Source organism: Balaenoptera ricei, chromosome 10, assembly GCF_028023285.1.
Source record: "Balaenoptera ricei isolate mBalRic1 chromosome 10, mBalRic1.hap2, whole genome shotgun sequence".
NCBI classification, from domain to species: Eukaryota; Metazoa; Chordata; class Mammalia; order Artiodactyla; family Balaenopteridae; genus Balaenoptera; species Balaenoptera ricei.
The window spans coordinates 94,337,803-94,357,590 of NC_082648.1; positions in this window are offsets into that span (position 1 = coordinate 94,337,803).

Consider the following 19,788-nt stretch of genomic DNA (forward strand, 5'->3'; position numbering starts at 1 on the left):
CGGAGCACGGGCTCTAGGCACGCGGGCTTCAGTAGTTATGGCACACGGGCTCAGTAGTTGTGGCTCATGGGCTCTAGAGCACAGGGTCAGTAGTTGTGGCACGCGGGCTCAGTAGTTGTGGCGCACGGGCTTAGTTGCTCCACGGCATGTGGGATCTTTCTGGACCAGGGCTCCAACCCGTGTCCCCTGCATTGGCAGGCAGATTCTTAACCACTGAGCCACCAGGGAAGCCCAATGCCAGTTTTTTGGTCATTATTTTGCCTAATACTGAAATACCAATATGAGTACATTTTGTTTTTAAAAAGGTAGAATTCACAAAATTAAAAACATATCAGTGAAATAAAATATTTGATGTTTAAAATACATTTGGAAATAGAAAACCTCAAGCAAAGCACGAATATACCAATATATGTTAAACATCTTATTCTAATAAATTATTAAAGAGTTTAAAAATAACTACCATGTAAAAAGGAAGACAATCACGAGAAACCCAGAGTAAGACGATTTGATTTTCCTAAAAACTTGAACAGGAAGACTTGATGCCACAGTGTGGTCATTGCTGAATCACAAGTGTATTTTTGTGCCACAATTTCCAGCTGCTTAAAGCTCTTTCCGACGGCACTGTTCCAGGAAATGGAGAGATGAGAAGGGCTAAATCAGCTTTCCTCTGACTCACTCGTGTTCAAAGCCCATTTCTGCTTTGATAATTGGAGGAGAATCTTTCACACAGTGCTTTGTTGTCTCGTCTGGATGCTGACCTCCTGAGAGCATCAGAGCATTTCCGGTTCCTCTTTACCTTTCATCTTGTGCAGCCAGAGACACTTGTGTTTGCTGCATTCATTGCAGGACCCATCCTTCTGTTCCTTTGTTTGAGGAGTGTTGGAGCCTTAACCCTGCAGCCGGGTTGGATTTGCATTTCTTGGGGATGGAGAGGGAACTTTCTCCCAGGAATATGCTCACCGGAGGTCTCAGCCAGTGAGGGTTGGTGCCCAAACCCATGGAGACTGCAAAGCAGTGATTTTCCAGCTCCATCACCCCACATTTGTAAGCTGGGATGCACTCGTCCCCCCAGCAGTCATGGCTGCTGTTACTGTTACAGATGGGGAAACTGAGGCTCAGAGAGGATGGGTCACAGTGAGTGAGGGCGGGGTCAGGATTCAGACCCGGCTGTGCTCTGAACCTGCGCACCACGCAGCCTCCCGGACCACAGCCTTGCGGACGTGCCAGTCCAGGGGGAAGCCCTCCCAGGCATAGTCACTGTACCCTGGGGCAGATGGCCCAACTGTGGCTGGCGGAGGGCTGAGGGCCCAGATGGGGTGCGACCAGCTTGGCTGTGGCTGGTAGGGGCGGGAGAGGGGCTCATGCTGAGAACTTGGACAGCTACAGGTCGGCGAGCCCCGAGCCTTCCAGGCAGAGGGGCTGTGAAGGTGTACTACTTGGGCATTTGGGGAAGCCGACGGAGCCTCCACAGACACTGGAGGGGAGAGCAGGAAGGCTGTGTGGGTGCATGCAGAGTGGGAGCAATGCGGGACTGGGCCCGGGGTCTTGGTGAAATCTGAGCGGAAGGGTCCTAGCCCAGCTTGGGTTCCATCCCGGGCAGCTCCCTCTCCTGAGACCTCGCTGCTGTCAGATCTCTCCCTCCCCTCGCCCAAGGAAAGCTCGCCTGCAGACTCCTCCACTGGGCAAGTCCTGTAATCTCTCACCTCCCGTTTCTAATCTGTAAGAAGGAGGTGACAAATAGTCTTTCCCTCCTGGGGTGGCTATGAGGACTCATGAGGTGACCGATATCCCATCAGGCCTGTGCCTGGTACAGAGGAGGGGATCGCAGGAAGGGCTGGGCATCGGTGGTTTTCTCTGCCTCTGGCTTCTGCATTCTGTCTCCACCTTTTCCTACCCAGATGGCTCAGCGCCTCTCCTGGTGCCCTTGTCCCCCACCCATCCCTGGTTTCTGTGGGTCTTTGAACTTCTGTTTCCACTAAGAGAACCACCCTGTACCCCGTCTCCAGTCCGCAATTCAGGAGAAAGAGCATGAGTGAGGAGAGAGCTGGTGAGGGTCTGTGACTTAGGCCCTCTGCCCGTGGTTTGGAAACTTACACCGCTGCGGTTGTCCTTAGTCAGATACGGCTTAGTTTATACCCACAGCAGGAGCTCCTCAACGTGATCTTCCCCTGTTAGTTCACACGCACTGGATCCGACGTCTTATGGTGCAGATGTGCTCAAGACCCGTATTATAAAGGAAAGTGCAGTGAAGATTATGTGAGTTTGGCTTTTTTTTCATTGGAAATAAACATAGTCCCCAGTTGAAATGTGTGATTTTGGAGAAGTGCTTGTGAGTAGCAGCCTAACGCATTCTCTACTCTTTAAGAAATAAAACCACAAAAAATATTGGATTTTAAAAAAATGCTAGAGACAAGCATTCCACCTATCAGCTCATGAAAGGAGTTTTTATATGTTGGGATGCCATAACAACTTTTATATATGTATTTAAACATAAAAGTATGTATGTCAGTTTTGTATTTGACAATAAATGATGTAAATGGAACCTTCATGTCTGGATGAGCCAAAGTAGACTTTTTTTTTTTTTTTTGGCCGTGCCATGCAGCATCTGGGATCTTAGTTCCCCAACCAGGGATTGAACCCGTGCCCCCTGCATTGGGATGTGCGGAGTCTTAACCACTGGACCGCCAGGGAAGTCCTGACGTTTGTTTTAATCATTATGGTCTAGCCAGAGAGTACATTAAAAGGATTTCTAATACAACTTTTGATAGGATATAGATCAAAAAGAACAATTTTTCACTTAACACTATGAGGCAATGAGGCATAGTGGTTAAGAGCATGGACCTGGAGCCAGGTGACCTGGGCTCAGATTACAGCTCTGCTGCTTTCTAGCTCATGACCTTGGGCCACTTAAGTACACTTCTCTGAGCCTTGATTTCCCCACCTGTCAAATGGGGATGATACTGTCTCCTCAGGAGAGATGTGAGGATTCCATAGGTTAGTGTTTATAAAGCACACTGGACTGTGCCTGGTACACAGGAAGTGTTCTGCGCATGTGCTAATACTAAACTTATAAAAAGCATAAACATTTCAAAGTGGGTTCCAAGTTCATGGCACATGTTACTGTTTGCGAATCAAAAAAACCCCAAAAGCTGGAGAATGTGGCAGGCCCTGGGGACAGTGGATCGGCCACCTCAAGTGAGCATTTAGAACATTCGAGCACAATGCTGAATAAGCAAGTTATCATTTGGAAACTTCGCAAGAGGCAATTTATGATTCCCACCCCCATGTTCTGAGTCTCGAGAGCTATTTTAGTGGGAAGTGGAATTGGCTGGGAGCAGTCGACTGGTAACCAGCACCTTCCACCCAAACTCAGCAAAAGGCCAGTTCCAGCGAGCCTGTAACTTGTCCTTTGGATTTGGGGGTGGGGGTGGGGGTGGAGCGGTTTGCTAGGGCTGCCATAACAGAATACCACAGACTGGGCGCCGTAAACAACAGACATTGATTTTCTCACAGTCCTGGAGCCGGAAGTCCAAGGTCCAGGGGTTGGAGAGTTTGGTTTCTTCCGAGGCCCCTCTCCGTGGCTTGCGTGTGTCTGCCTTCCTGCCGTTGCCTCACGTGGTCCGTCTAGGCCGGAGGGGTTACTGGGAGCAGGCTTCACCTGGGGACCAGGGTCTTCTGGTGCTTTCCTTTACCCTGGACTGCTCCCTGGCAGTTCGTGTGTAGGTTAAGTCTAGTTCCCCAGCACAGTGCTCGTTGAATGAGTGAACGAATGCAGCGACCCACACTTCTCGAGCACCGCTGTGTGCTAGGCGCTCCTGGTACCTTCTAGGATCTGATCCTCCCTGAGACCCCGTGAATTCGTGGTTTATTACCCTCTTATTGTAGATGAGGACACCGAGCACAGAGGCGTTAAGCAAGTCTGCCAAGGTCACACAGCTGAAGAGTGGTAGCAGTGGCATCACACTGAGGACTCTCATGTACAGATGAGCTGCCTGATAACATGTATCAGACAAAGACAAGTCTGATGTTTTGCTGTCCATAGTGTCGGAAGACCCCTGAGACTTTGCCAGGGTCTCTTCTCAAACAGTCCCCTGCACCTCCAGAGAGGACTTTATGTGACTTTCAGCCTTGTTCTGCGGCACAGATGGGGTGAGAGGCCTGGGGCTAGGATGGACCTCGGAAGCTGGAAGGGCCGGAGCTGCTGCTCGCTGGAAGGCCCAAATGCTCAGCTTGCTTTCCGGGTTAATGCCTTCCTGGGTCAGTGCGGGGAGCGGGGTTGGTGGGCAGGGGGTGGTGATGCCGCCGTCGCTGCAGGGGGGAGGGTGCTCACAGCCAGACCCCCCCTCCCAGAGAGCCCTGGGGGCAGGGAGGTCCTGCCGGGGCTGGGCCAGGTTGCCAGTGAAATCTTTGCCTGAGGAAGCAGATCAGTAATCAGGGGGGTCAGGTGATATCAGGAAGGTGAACCCAAACTCAGGCAGAACCGTGGCAGAGGCAGAGAGAGGGAGGAGGAGTCCACATCTCAAATTGGTCGGAAAGCTTTTTCCTTCTCCACTGGCACAGACTGCTCCAGCCCAAACCCTGCCCAGATACTGAGGGCTACCGTGGGGATTAAATGGGTTAAAACATGCAAAACACTTAGAAGCTCCTGGCACAGAGTAAAAGCTTATTAAACATGGGAATTCCCTGGCGGTCCGGTGGTTAGGACTCTGCGCTTCTACTGCAGGGGGCATGGGTTCGATCCTTTGTTGGGGAGTTAAGATCCCGCAAGCCGCGGCCAAAAAAAGAAAAAAAGAAGCCTATTAAACGTTCATAGACAGGACTTCCCTGATGGCGCAGTGGTTAAAAATCCGCCTGCCAGTGCAGGCGACACGGGTTCAAGCCCTGGTCCGGGAAGATCCCACATGCCGCAGAGCAACTAAGCCCGTGCGCCGCAACTACTGAGCCCACGCTCTGGAGCCCGTGCGCCACAACTATTGAGCCCACATGCCTAGAGCCCGTGCTCCACAACAAGAGAAGCCACTGCAATGAGAAGCCCGCGCACCGCAACGAAGAGTAGCCCCCGCTGTCCGCAACTAGAGAAAGCCTGCGCGCAGCAATGAAGACCCAACGCAGCCAAAAATAAATAAATAAATTTATTTATTTATTTATTTATTTATTTATTAAAAAAAAAAGAAAGCATTCATAGACATACAGGAACCGACATGCATTGGCACATGCTAGAAGATTGGCTGTGTTGTGGGATAGTAAGCTCCCTGTCTCTGTAGGCAGTCAAGCACCCATTGCAGGGCTTGGTCTTCCAGGTCTGGGGGTCTAGAATTCTCCCTATGTGCCAGGGACTCACACGCATTAATTACGCGTTGCTGTGTTTATGTTCTCTTGCACGCCGGCTTTGCCGTGGGGACTCAGTAAATACCGGCTGTACGAATGAGCAGCACTGCAAGGTTATTACCCTCAATTTCCAGATGGGAAATCGAGGCTCAGGTTTTACTGAAAAGAATGTCTCAGCCCGTAAGTGGAGGGTCCAGGTTACCAACCTAGGGTGGTCTTATTAGGAGACATTATTAGTGCCTTCAGGGGCTTCTTGTCTCTCCCACCGTTTCTTCTCACCCCCTCCCACCCTCTCACTTTGTTCTTCCTTATGGAACCAGCTCAGCCTGTGGGGTTTTTTTTTTTTTTTAATATTTATTTATTTATTTATTTGGCTGTGCCAGGGTCTTAGCTGCGGCATGCAGGATCTAGCTCCCTGACCAGGGGTCGAACCCAGGCCCCCTGCAGTGGGAGCATGGAGTCTTAACCACTGGACCACCAGGGAAGTCCCTCAGCCTGTGTTTCTTTTTTTTTTTTTTAAAGATTTTTAAAATATTTCTTTATTTATTTGGTTGCACCGGGTCTTAGTTGTGGCACGTGGGCTCCTTAGTTGCGACAGGTGGGCTCCTTTAATTGCAGCTTGCCAGCTCCTTAGTGGAGTCATACATGTGGGATCTAATTCCCCGACCAGGGATTGAACCTGGGCCCCCTGCTTTGGGAGCGTGGAGTCCTAACCACTGCGCCACGAGGGAGGTCCCTCAGCATGTGTTTCTGAGCTACTTGACCTGCCTCATTCTGGAGCCAGACTTCAGGCTCCACGCCTGATAGCAGTGCTGTCTATCGCTGTCTCTGAGAATTTGTCCATTTCTTCTAGGTTGTCCATTTTATTGGCGTATAATTGCTTGCAGTATATCGCCCTCTCTGGATCTCAGTCTCCTTGTCTGTAACGTGGGTAGGGCGTTTCTGGTGTTAGCACCAAAAGTCCTACATCCCAGAACTCCCTCCATCCTGGGCAAACCAGGACAGTCGGTCACCCTGCAATGGGGGAAATAAAAACCTACCTCGAAGAGTTGTAATCAGAGTTGAACAGCATGTGTGAAAGCACTCAGCTCGGTACCCGTCACAGGGCCAGTGCTCTATCAATGGGAGATGCAAGTACTGATCCTTCCTGAGTGCGAGGTAGAGGCTGAAAGGCCCGAGCCTGGATCCTAATGCCGCCACAACCTGGCTGTGTGCCCTGAGTTTAGTTTATCTCCCTGGGCCTCCGTTTCCCCAGATTTTAAAAGAGGTTAATAGTCATGCAGACTGAGCGAGTGTGAGGAGGATGAAGTGAAACAAGGCAGGCAGAGCACTTCATTCGAGAGTGCGGGCATCGCCTTTGGCTCAGCAGGTGGTGCCTGTGGTTAATAATGTGGTTACTAAGTCATTGACAAGAGCTGCGGAACTTTTGCCAAGTGCTGTATATTGGGCTGGGGCCCCAAAGCAGCCAGTGGGTCTCTTACCTTGTCCCTAGCATTGGTCCTTTTTAAAAAAATAACCCCAAGCAAAGGGAGATTTTTTGATAAAAGCGAAGCCTCCCGTTCTCCCAGGGGTGTAAGGAGGACAGTGTCCAGGAGGGGGCGCCAGAGCACCAGCCACAGCAGCAGTGTCTGTTTCCCTCCCTCCCTGCCCGCCTGCTGTCACCAGCGGCTTCCCAGGGACCTCTTGTCCCTCCCTGGGAATCAGGAAACGCCCTGGCTGGGACTCAGCCTGGAGAATCCTCTAGGCTCTGGGTATTCACCACTGCTTTGTTTAGACAAAGGCTTCATGGTGTCCCAGACCCTGGGGGGACACCTGACATACTTTATCTCATTTAATCTTAAAATGTTCCAGGGGAAGAAGGTATCCTTGTCTCCGATTCCAGACCAGGAAACGGAGGCACCTTGAGGTTAAATCACAGCAATGGGTGCAGCCAGGGTTCAAACCCAGGGGCATCTCAGCCCCATGTCTTCGCCAGCTGCCTCTGACAATCCTAGTCTTAGAAGGATCTTACAATCTTAGAGGCTTATAAAGCCTAGACCCATAGAAATTTTTATTCAAGTCAAATATATACTTGTTTAAATTTTTTTCCACTTAGGTAATACCTGGTTGAAAAAACAAAAGGAATACTCAGTCCCCCTGAGGCTGTCCCCAGCCATCCACTTTTCCTCCCTGGAGGTGACCACTGTTACAGTTTCTTGGGTCTCTTCCCAGATGTTAGAATTAGGTGGATTTCTGGGTGACCTGGTCTCCCAGGCCCCAGCTGCTTTTAGCCCCCTGCCCTCAGGCTCCCACTGGTGTCTCTGTCACAGCCCAGGTGAGCTAAAGGGTCTTTCTTGGCTCCTGGAATCCCCCCCGACACCCAGCTTCAAGTCCACCCATCCCTTTAGAAGGGGCAGTGGCACTTAGAAGAGTGTCCCCACCAGTACAAAGGAGGTTGGTCCTGCATTCTCTCTCTGCCCCTCCTCCTCCAGGGGTCCGCATCCCAGAAAGGCCCACCTGTTCCTGGTGTGGACCCACTTTCTATTTGCCCCCTGTGGAGGGAAGAGCGGAAGTGCCCAGAGTCACATGGTAGGCATTGGGCACCGAGGCTAGACCCCTGTCCCCATGGGGTTCCCTGCAAGATGGGGGCTTAGGGTGGTGGGTCCACCCAGGGCAGACCTCACCGTGTCCTTTCTCTCCACCTGGGATCTGGGTTGGAAGGCTGGCCTTACTCAGCTCTGTGATCTCCTCTTTCAGAAGCCCTCCTGCTCCCCGGGGCCAGGTCAGGGACCCCTCTGAACATCCCTCTCCTCTGTCAGAGCTCTGTTCTCACTGGATTGTGATTTTCTGTTTATCTGTGTTTATCTGTTTCCGCATTAGAAGGTGTGCTCTGGGAGGACAGGGCCCTGCCAAATTTCGTGTTTCTTCCCATTGCTTAGCACAGAGCAGACACTCCATAAATGACTCAGTTAACCCAATACTTTCCACCCAGACCCACAGTTCCCCCTTCTTCTGGGCCCACCGAAGATTACACATCCCAGCCCCTTGAGTTTGCTATGTGACATGCTCTGGCCGATGAAATCGGAGCCAAAGTAACATGTCACTTCTGGGTGGAGACCTTTCAGAACTAGTGCATAGTTCTTCCTGCTCCCCTCCCCCTGAGCAGTGATGGGAAATTCCAGGTGAGCTCCTCAGCAAGGACAGCAGGGGGCAGAGATCCCTGTCCCCACCCTCCTACTGGATATGTTGCACAAGTGAGAAATAAACCTTGGTTGTTTTAAGTCACTGAGATTTGGAGGCTGTTTGTTACATGGTTTTATCTTACCTATCCTGACTGATACAGATCAGGAGAATGGGGATTATGACAGTATTTTTTAAAAAATTATTTTATTGAGGTATAGTTGATTTACAATGTTGTGTTAATTTCTGCTGTACAGCAAAGTGATTCAGTTATACACACACATACACACACACATATTCTTTTTCATATTCTTTTCCATTATCATTTATTACAGGATATTGAATATAGTTCCCTGTGCTATACAGTAGGACCTTGTTTATTTTTGCCCTTTATACCTCCCTGGAGAGTTGTGATAATCAAAAGAGATGTATGTAACAGGGAATAGATTATTATCTTATCACTCAGCCTCACACCCTCTCATGCTTTATGCCTGGTGATGTGTCTGATCTCTCGTGGGTTAGTGCCTTCCCATTGAAAGAATATGGCATTCACTCATTCATGCATTTGTGCTGTGGAGATATTAATAGTACCTCCAATATAAGATTGTGATGAGGATTAAATGCATTAATGTGTATAAGGTTCTTAGGAGAGTGGTTGGCACATGGTGAATACTCTATAAATGTTTCCATTATTATTATCAATCTTTTCTGGTTCATTCAAGAAAATTTACTGAGCATCCACTGTGTTTCCTGGGACTAGAGAGAACAAAGCTTGTTCCTTCCTGCCTTGGGGGAGTAAGGCCCAGAAAAGAAGGTTGGTGCCAGTGTAAGGGTGCCGAGCCTGTGAGCAAGCACAGAGCGCTAGGGGATCTTCCAGTAGGAAGGGACTCCGTGTAGGCCTGGTGTGTGGGCACTGGGGTGGCCTCGTGCTTTGAGATGGAGCCGAGGGGGCTGGCTGGGGCCGGGGGTGGCCAGCAGCACTTAACATAAGCCCCCAGCCTGGGAGCCAGAGCGCTGCTCTGCCGGGTCCATTCACAGCCCCCACATGCACCTTGCTCCTCAGCACGAGCAGGGCTGGGGTGGGGAGGGGCGAGGAGGAACCTCACAGAGCAGCGGCTTCAAGTCTGCAAGCGTCTCCCCCCACCTTCCTGGGGGAGGAAGACAAGAGGCCAGCCTCCAGAGCCAACCCCTGGCAGCAGCTGAACAGCTTCCGGCCACGGTGTGGTCCCTGCCCAAGCCACCTGCTCTGCCCTTTCCTCAAGCCCAGTCTGGCCTCACCTGGCTCAGGGGCAGTGGGGGTGGGCGGGGGGCTGGAGGAGAGGGAAGGAGGTTGGGAGCAGGCTGGGCTGTGTGAACACAGAGATGGTGGGTCAGGAAGGAAGGCCAGGGAACCAGCACCGAGGAGAGAGGCAGAGGGAGAGAGGATGGAGGGGAAGAAGGTAAGGGCTGCTGGGGGCGGGTGCCTTGGGGGCAGGTGGTGGAAGCCCAGGCCAAACCCCTAGGTTGCCTCCATCCGATCGTGATCCCCTTGGCGTGGAGGGGAACTCTGACCGTTGGGGCCCAAGAGCACCTGGGCAATATCAGATCACCACCCCTGTGTTACAGCTGGAGAGACTGAGGCCCAGAGAGGGTGTGTAACTTCCTCACAGACACACAGCCAGTTAGGGGCTTACCCAGAGTGAGAACCCAGACCTCTCGACTCTTAGTCCAGGGCTCCTCCCATGATACCACGCCGCCTTTTGGGGCCTCGGGGCCTCCTGTTTTATTGGAAAACCCTAATCTGAGGGGGCCACATTGCTGGCGTTGCTGATGTGTGTAACTCTGCACTCCGTCCTGTTCTCCCTCCTCCGTCGTCTCCCCTCAGGGGAAGGGGCACGAGCAAGTGCAGATCCAGTTCAGCTTTTCCACCCGCAGGGCCCAGGGCTGGTGCAGAGGAGCTGGGAGCAGCCTCCCTTACCCCACTGACCCACCTTCTTCTCAGAGGCAGGCTGGGCCTGGGGGGCAGGGACCTGTGGTGGGGCTTCTCCCTCAAGCTCTGTGGTGGGCGCCCTCTCAGATGGCCTGGGTGACCCCACCTCCTGGTACATGCACTCTTGTGTCATCCTCCCCCCTTGAGTGTGGGCTGATCTAGAGACTTGAGTCTAAAAATGGAATGAGTAAGTCCGCTACATACTAACCTTCAAGTTGCGATCTTTCAAAGATGCGAACGTGCGTTTGCATGTCCAATCACGTTTAGTTCACGTGTCCGGCGTACATTGTCACGTGCGTGCATCCTCTACAAGAGCCTGTGCTTCTGTGTACTTTACAGTACTATATAGAGTACATAGTACAGTATCTTTACTTCAAGCCCAGAATGTCTGGAAGCAAGCGTAAAAGCAGCAGTGATGTAGCTGGCACAGTACAGTACTACCCAGACATCCCTGGATCGTTTTTTCAAGAGGGCAGATAGAATTGAATCCAGCAAGGAACCAGAACCTGTGCCATCAACGTCAGGCATGAGTGAAACTGCAGCTTGCCCTCCGTCTCCCATTGCTGACGATCCTTCAGCTCTACCATCTTCCACCTCCCCTCCCTCCTCCAGCCGGTCACTCTTCTTGCCTGTTCACTCGATGCCAGCCCCCGTATGCCAGCTGTTGTACTGTACTACTGTACTTTTCAAGGGACTGTACCGTAAGATTAAAAATGTTTTCTTTATTTTTTGTTTGTTTTCTCTGTATTATTTGTGTGAAAAGTATTATAAACCTATTACAGTACAGTGCTATATAGCTGATTGTGTTAATTGTGTACCTAGGCTAACTTTGTTGGACTTAACGTGCTGTCGGAATGGAACTTGTTCGTATGTAGGGGACTTACAGTACGGATATCACTTCTGAGATTTTGTTACTAAAGACGGTGGCTTGTGTCGGGAGTGCCCCCTCCCTCTCTCCCTTTCTCTCTCGGTTGCTGGCGGCCAGCTGCCATGTCATGAGCTGCCTGGTAGTGCCAACAGCCAGCCAGCACCTGAGGCTGACCAACAGCTGTGGGAGTGAGCTTGCAAGTGACCCCTCCCCTGACGAGCCTTCAGATGAGACCATAGCCCTGGCTGACACCCTGACTGCAACCTCATGGGAGACTCTGAGCCAGAGACCCCAGTTGAGCTGTGCCCAGATTTCTGATCCTAGAAACTATAATAAATGTGTGTTGTTTTACGCTACTAAGTTTTGGGGAAATTTGCTATACAGTCATGGACAACTTAATACAACCCATCACCACCACCTCTTGGAGCCACCCCGCCCTTTCCCCCTGGTCCTCCTCGCTCCCTCCCACTCCCCTGAGACCTAAGGGAGAGTTCACAGTCTCAAGTTCTAGTCCTCCACATTTTATTGCCTGACTTTGACCTGACCTTGGGAAAGTCATTTCGGCCTCTCTGGGTTTATTTTCCTCTTGGTTAAAGCCATTTACTGACTAGTAATAACTTCCCCAGGTGCTCAGGTCTGTGCAGTGGACAGGGCCTTTCCCACATACTCTCTCACCTTGACCTTCATAACTGCTTGGAGATGTATTTGGGACACGTCTCCACATCCCCAAATGACAGAAGAACAGACTGAGCCCCACGGTGAGAGATGGTTTGCTGGAGGACACACAGTGAGGAAACAGCAGAGCCCAGGCGAAGTCCCTGACTCCATCTCAGGGCAGTGTGGGAAGTGGTGACAGCATTTCCTCGGATGACAGTGATGATGGTGAGAGTCAGCCTTTGCCTGTGACATGTGCCACACTGGCCACACCCTCCACGTAGCATGCCTTCTGTGCTGCAGAAGCTGCAAAACTCCACAACTACATTTTCCAGGCTCTCCTGCAGGTAGTGATCCAGCTGTAACATAAATCCTGCCATAAAGAACACTTGCATGGACTAGAATTTGGAACTGAGTTTTGTGTGGAAAGAGAGCACAAAGCACCCGTTTCCCTGCATGGATCGAAGTCGAGCAGGCATGGTTCTGGAGCTGGCAGCCAAGTGGTGACTCCCACAGCTTCCTGATGGAAGCAGGGACTGCAGCCCCCTTGGTGGCCCAGTTCTGCAGTGTGTTTTGGGCAGTTGTTCCTGGATGCTCGGCCACTTAATATGCTTTAAAACAAAATCCCTTTTTGATTAGACTAGCTAGAATAAAATCTGTTGTCACTGAAGCCTGGGAAATAGTCACATCTTCTCCAGTGTATGGGACAAGGTCACTGGAAGTCCCAAGTCAACAACCTCCCCCACCTTCTGGGAAAGCAAGAGCTTCCTTTTCTTGGTATCCACATATCAGTCCCAGGGGAGCTCTCTGATTGGCTCTGCTGGGCCAGTCCTTCTCTCTTAGACCAATCACAGTTGTCAGAGAGATGCGGTCAATGACTGATTGGTCAGACCTGGCTCATTTCCTGCCATTGTGGCCAGGGGACAGGGCTGGTTCCCAGAAGAAGGGGATGAGAAAGCTTGGGCACTCATAAAGTGTTAATTAACAAGTCTGTTTGACACTACCTGCCAAAGGGAAGCACTATTAGTGAATCCCACGAGGGCCATTGCTGTAAGTAAGCCCAGAGGGCAGGAGATTATTACAGGAGTCCCAGAGTCCCTGCTTATGGGCGATCATGCCTGCTCCCCCCCACCCTGCCACCCTGGAGGGATGCAGAAATACCCCCATCTTTACCCCTGACAGTGCTTTGGGTGGGGAGGGGGAAACTGAGGCTCAGAAGAAGTGGGGTGCCTGGGAGGCAAGGAGACAGGGAAGGAGATGGGAGTTTGGATCCGGGCCTCCCGATTCCTGTCCGTTGGGGATGACTCTGGCCGGGGCCTCTGTCTCAGCCCAGGTGCCCTCATCTGCAGACTGAGGATGACGATGGCTTCAGTGGGACAGCATGTGTGTAAAAGTGCCTAGCCCCGGGCCTGGCCATAGCAGGCTCTTCCCCGTGACACTGACGATGATTGATTCCCTCTGTGGAACAGCTTTCCTGTTGCCATGGTGACTACACTCTCGGCGAGTGGGGCTTATTTTAGAACTTGGTCCACACAGTGGTGGCGATGTTCCCGGGCCCTCCTGCTGCAGCCTGTGTCCCATGGGCCTGTCCCCTGATGCCTGGGCCAGGAGGGGCAGGTGGAGGAAAGGGGAGCTCCTCCGGGCTTCTGCCTCAGCCCTCCCTGCTCCCTCCCGTCAGCCTCTCGACTAGGCCTCTCCAGCCTCTACTGGAGGCTGAGGCCCGGGTTCTAGGCCTGCTTCTGCTGCGGGCCTGCCCGTGACCTCTGGGGCCTCTGTCTCCTTGAGAGTGAAAAGGAAATGATGTTTTGGCTGGGCTTCCCCAGACAGAAGGAAAATGTCTAGCGCTGTGTGATCCAGGTGTTGACTGGGCCCCCGGCCTTACAAATTCTGAGAGCAGCCCCCTCCCGCCCCTCCTCCCTCAGGGCCCCGTGGCTGTGCCTTCTCTGACTGAATCCAGCTTCTGGAGCTTCTCGTGGCGTCACTCAGCTCCCTCTGCTACGTGTGACTTCACCCCAGATGTGGAAGTCAGCCCTTTCCTCAGTTTCTACAACATCCCTCTCTCCAGTGTGAGGCAGCAGACTTCATGGAAGGCCGGGGGGAGGGCAGTGATGGTGGGAAGGTTTGCACTGAACCCAAACCCACAGCTTCCCGTTTTCCCTGAGCAGCCCCGTGTTCTTACTGTTCCTTTGCCACTGCCCACCCAACCAGGCCCACCCACAGGAAGTCCTGGCCTTATACTATCTCCTAGGCATGGTCCAGAGAGGGAGCAATTTGCCCAAGGACACACAGCAAGTTAGTGGTAATTCCCCACCTGTCCTTTTCCTACTCTCCTATCTTCCCATTCACCACCTCAGGAGTGAGGGCCCAGAAGGGAAAGGTTTGAGATTCCCCAGGCAGAGGGACCCTGGCATGGACCATTGTCTCCTAGGCAACCACATCACTGCTTCTCAGACAGAAGCTGAAGGGTATATAGAAATGACCTGCTCTTAGTTCCCTGGGAACTACTACTTGCCTGATGTCCTCCAGCCATCCATCCAACAAGTACTAAACACTGTGTGTACTTGGGACAAACCAGTTCATGTAGCACATTTAGGTAATTTTTGTCTTTTCTCATTCCCTCCCTTTTTCCTACCTTCCTTGTCTCTCCACCCCCACTCGCCATTGAAGGGAATAACACTGAACTTGGAACTGGAAGTCCTATGTTCAAGTTCTCTCTCTGCCACTTAGTACCTACATGAACTGGGCACTTACTTTTCCTAAATAATTGGGAACCACATTTTCCTCATTTTGAAAATGGGGATGAGGAACGTTGCAGGACTGTTGCAGCAATACAATTGAACCCTGTGTGCACTTTGCCTGGTGACCAGAGCAGTGTAGGCACACGGAGGTGTTGCTTGCTCTCTCCTTCCTCATGCACTGATCTCAGAGTAACACGGAAATGTTCAAATAGAAAGAAAGGAGAGTCCCCTAGAATCCCATTGGTTCCCTTGGTTGCTTTCTGTCAATTTCCCACATCTCCCTCCAGTCCTAATTCACAGGCAGACATCGTTTTCATGCAGGTGTGATCCTACCGTAGATGCAGTCTGGGGTCCCAGCCCTTCCCCTAATATCATATCACAATATTTAGATATTCAAAGAGTCTTTGATAAGGCCCTGTGATAAAGGATGTTAGTGAAAAAAAAAATCGTGAGAAACAGGGACTTGGCCTGGAGACAGAGCCTGAGTGAGATATACGGGCCCTTCTGGGGCTGGAGAAGCATGCAGAGGGTCCCCTGGGGAGTCGTGATGGAAATGGCAGTGAACCAGACACCAGGACCTCACTGGACCTCAGCTTCCCCATCTGTGAAATGGGATCATTGAACTAGCTGATCCCTGAGGCTCCTTGAGGCTCTGAGGTTCTAGGCCTCTGTGACCCATGAGCTGGCTGGAATATTTGTGGCAAGCCAGGTGCTACGGGGGATAAGATAGGAAGAGGCATGGACTCTGCCCTCAGGGACCTTACAGTCCAGTTGGAGCCACAAAGCCAGGCCACAAAATCCAGCTCAAGAACTATAATTCAAGAATTATAAGGAAGAAAAGAATAGAATTCCAATTGCAGCAATGCAAACAGCTACGCTGGAAACTAATCTTGTCCCAGGAGGCTGGAGCAGGACTCCTGTTTCCAGAGGCTTCGAGGAAGTCAAGAGCTGCTCTGAATGCAGGGATGGCACCTTCCTTGCCTCAGGGCCCCCAGAACCCAGCACAAAGCCCAGGGAGAGTGTGGTGAAGGGACCTTGTGTCCAAGGTGAGCCCTGCCCGGGAGTGTGCTGGGGAAAGGAGCTTGTGCAGAAAGGTCTGGAAACCCCACTGTGGGAGGTACGAGAGAGGGACTGAGCAGCTTTGCCTGGAGGCAGGAAAACTCAGGGGACGCCTGATTACTGCCTTCAAATATTTACAGGACACCTTGTGGAAGACGGATTTAGATGTGTCCTGGTGGCCCGGGGGCAGGGCTGGGGCCAGTGGGAGTGATGTCGCATGACCTCGGCCTGCAGCAGCTTGAAGGAGGCTTTCGGTTCCCGGCCAGAGATTGAGGTCGGGTCACGGCGGTGAGAGCACCAAATGCTAGCCACTAGACCAGTGACCGGTGACAAGGCCCTGGCCCGTTGGCTTTGCAGAAAAGAATTCCCACAAAGGTGGAAAGTAGTGAAACAAGTAAAGTGTTTTATTAGGAGAAAAAAAAAAAAGAGTAGAGTACGTGTGGATAGACACATGGGTGGCTCAGAGATAGAGTCGCGCCCTGGTGGTAGTTTGAATCACTTTTAAGGGGCATTCCTTCCGGGTTTCCTTTGGCCAATCATCTTGCTTCGCCTGGTTCTGAGTCCGTGTTTGGTACATCTCAGGATCCTCCCGTGTGTGCGCGCATCTCTTAGCCAAGATGGATTCTACTGAAGAGGCCTATGGGTGGTTGACGTCACTTACTATGGGGTGGCGCCCCCTCCCTTTTTGACTTCCAAGGAGCCTTTCTGTGCATGTGTAGTTGGGGGGGGGGGTCTCCTTGACTTCGAGAATGAGGCATATGTGGTCTTTTATCTCTTATCTGGGCAGGGCCCAGCCTCCTGCATCATCCTGCTTTTATGGGGTTCCTGCTATTATGGAGTTCCTGTCCACAGGGGAGAAACTGTTCAGCCTGGGGCCCATCTATCTCCTTCCTCAAGAGGAGTGAGCATACAGCTACACCCAGCTCAGCTCAAGAAGGGGCCCTGCACCCCTGAGCCCTCAGTTTGGGGCTCATCACAGCAGATGCACACATTGCTGGCTGCCTATCCAGCGCCCCACAGACCCTGTGCGGATCTCTGTGTGTTCGTGTCTGTTTAGTCCTCACAACAGCCCTACCAAGTAGGTGCTACCACTGTCCTCAGTTTACAGCTGAGACATCAAGGCAGAGAGGGTGACTCACCTGCTAGGAAGTGGAGGGGGTGGGATTTGAATCCAGGTGATGAACATCCTGGCAGTGGGGCATGTGAGCAGAGGTGAAGAGGGGTGCAAAGAGCAGCAGAGGAGGGAGGGATAAATTAGGGATTGGGAGTAACATGTACACGCTACTATATATAAAATAAAGAACAAGGACCTACTGTATAGCACAGGGAACTCTACTCAATATTTTGTAATAACCTATATGGGAAAAAGAATATATATATATAACTGAATCACTTTGCTGTATACCTGAAACTAACATAACATTGTAAATCAACTATACTTCAGTTTAAAAAATTAATTAAAAAAAAAGAGAGAGCAGGGGAGGGGCTGGGTGAGATGGTTCCTGAGGCCCCTGTGGCTTTAGAGGCTCATCAGGGATGGCTCAGGTGCCCTCAAACTGAAACTCTCAGATTGGGAAAGCTCAATGGGGAGGAGAAGCAGGGGTGTCCCCAGGCCAGGGAAGCGGTAGGTACAGAGGCCTGGATGTGGGAACATGGCATGCGTGTGAGGGTTGGGCGGGGACCAATGGGCCAGGGCTAGAACTGCCTACAGGAGACCCGAAATCACAGGTAGGGTCTTGGCTGGATGTAATAGAACTGGGAGGCAGGTGAGAGAGAGAGAGAGAAAGAGGGAGAGAGAGAGAGAGGAGGAGGAGTTTGGGAAGAGCTTTATGGGAGGGAGAGGACGCAGAGAGGGGGCATGAGGCTGGGGAGTGAAGGCCGACAGGTGGCCTGAGGGGGAGGCAGAGAAAGCAGAGGGCATCAGCCAGGGTCCGCCTGGCTCAGATGAAAACTGCTCCGTCACGAGGTGCCACCTGCCAGCCAGCTGCTCTCAAAACAGCTGTTCCTGCAGGGGCTGGGGCTCGGGGAGGGGCAGGGGAACCCTGTCTGGACACATCCTGGGGCCCTGGGCTCTTGTGGTCCTGAGCCTGGCAGGGAGCCCCTGTGACCTATGCCTTGAGTGGCTGGGATGGGGGCTTGGGAGTCCCTTCTGCCGGGTCTGTGTGTGTGTGTGTGGTGGGCTGGCATGGGGAAAGTGCCTTCCTGGCTTGGGCCTGGGAGGTGTGCTGGGGACAGGCAGGGAATGGCCATAATAATAATGATAATCACCATAGCGATCATCTTCATCACCATCATCCAGAGCGAGGCAGGCACAGCAAAGTTGCCCAGCCACGTTCATCCTCCTTCTTCCTTTCGAAAGAAGGCCAGGTGTGTTCGGGGCTGTGAACACACCCACCTCCCAGACTCCTTTGCAGCTCGGTTGACCATGTGACCTACCTCTGGCCAATGAGATGCAAATGGGAGTCAGCTAGGAGGGCCCCGGGAAAGCTATCGTTTTCCTGTTTGGTCTGCACCTCTTGGCTCTGCGTGTCTCTGTGCTGGGCTCCTTCCCTCCTGCTGCGGATGGGTCTTCTCCAACTGGTAGAGGAAGACAAGGCAGGAGAAAGCCCAGGCTATTTGGAAAACAGGAACTGGACTGTCATAGAAAGAATATAGATGCTGGTCACACTGGTCTGAGTTTGCCCCCCCAGCTCTGCCATGTCCCAGCTGTGTGACCTTCCTGAGCCTCAGTTGTCTCACCTGGGAAATGGCAATAAGAGTGTCTCACAGTCCTAATGGTCCTTCTGGGCCATAAAGGAAAATGTAATACGCTGTTAGATGCATTTGACTGTGTTTTGGGAAAGTTTTGGGCGTTTAGCCCCTGAATTCAGTTCAGCAGACATTCTTAGCGATACCTGATACTCGGAAACTTGGAGCGACCACACAGATGTAGTTCTTCATCACGTCGTATTGCGATGTTTTGACCTGTGCCTGTCACCAGCCCCAGACCCTGTGTTCCTGCAGGCCTGCGATGCTGTTTCTGGTTTGTGTGCTCAACGCCTGGCCCGGAGCCTTGCACATAGCAGGCATCGCCTAGATATTTACTGAACAGACGAATTTGTCTGTATCCAATCAGCAAACACCCCACGGTGACCTTTCATGCCCGGCTCTGTACTAAGCCCTGGAACAAATAAAACCAAGGACCCACCAGGGGTCACTGATGGACAGGGGCCAGTGTGTCCTCCTTTGGTGGGCAGATCTAACAGGGAGCGACGTCTGGAGCAAGAGGAACAAAGCCTTGCTTGGGGAATGCCAGGCTGTCGTGAGGAGAGGGTGGGCCACTGTGACCAGTTCTTGGCTGGAACATGCCAGCTCCTGGATTCCCCACCGAGAAAGTCAGGTGCCCAGGTGTGGGAGCCAAAGAAGCCCTCTCTCCTGCGCCTCGTGCTGGCTCCCGCCCCGCCCGTACGTAAGACCTCGTCCAGCCGTTGTTGCATCTCCAGCTCCTGGAAGTGCCAGGCAACCTGGGAGTCGATGGATGAGTGAATGAATGAGTCGAGAGCAACTCAAAGTCTGCAGACGAGGCCGCCCCAGAAACCACCGAGCAAAATCTCGCCGAGGAATATGGGAGGGCGTGCAGAGTCACGTCCTAAGCGCCTCGTGGAACAAAAGGCTGCCGGTCTGATGGAGGAGGAAGTGAGGAACTGGAAGCGTCCCTGGACTCCGCCCATAGAACCTTCCAGACTGGCTTCTCTTCAAGTCCCAGCCCGCGCATCTCTTCCTCACGATGTCACCTCACCCTCACCGCCTTCATCCTTCTCTCCCTCTGTTCTCTGAGCATCTCATCACCCAAGTCTTTTCTGAGAGTCTTCTCCGAATGTGAGGTTTGTTCTAAAGATTCCCATCCCCTCCCCTGACCTGCTGCCCGGACACGCCCGGTGGGTCACCAGGCCCCTGCGCCCCTGCCGAGCCCTCCTGGGGTCTCAGCACCCCCCTCACCTCCACCTCCTGGAAGTGACCCACTGGACTCAGGG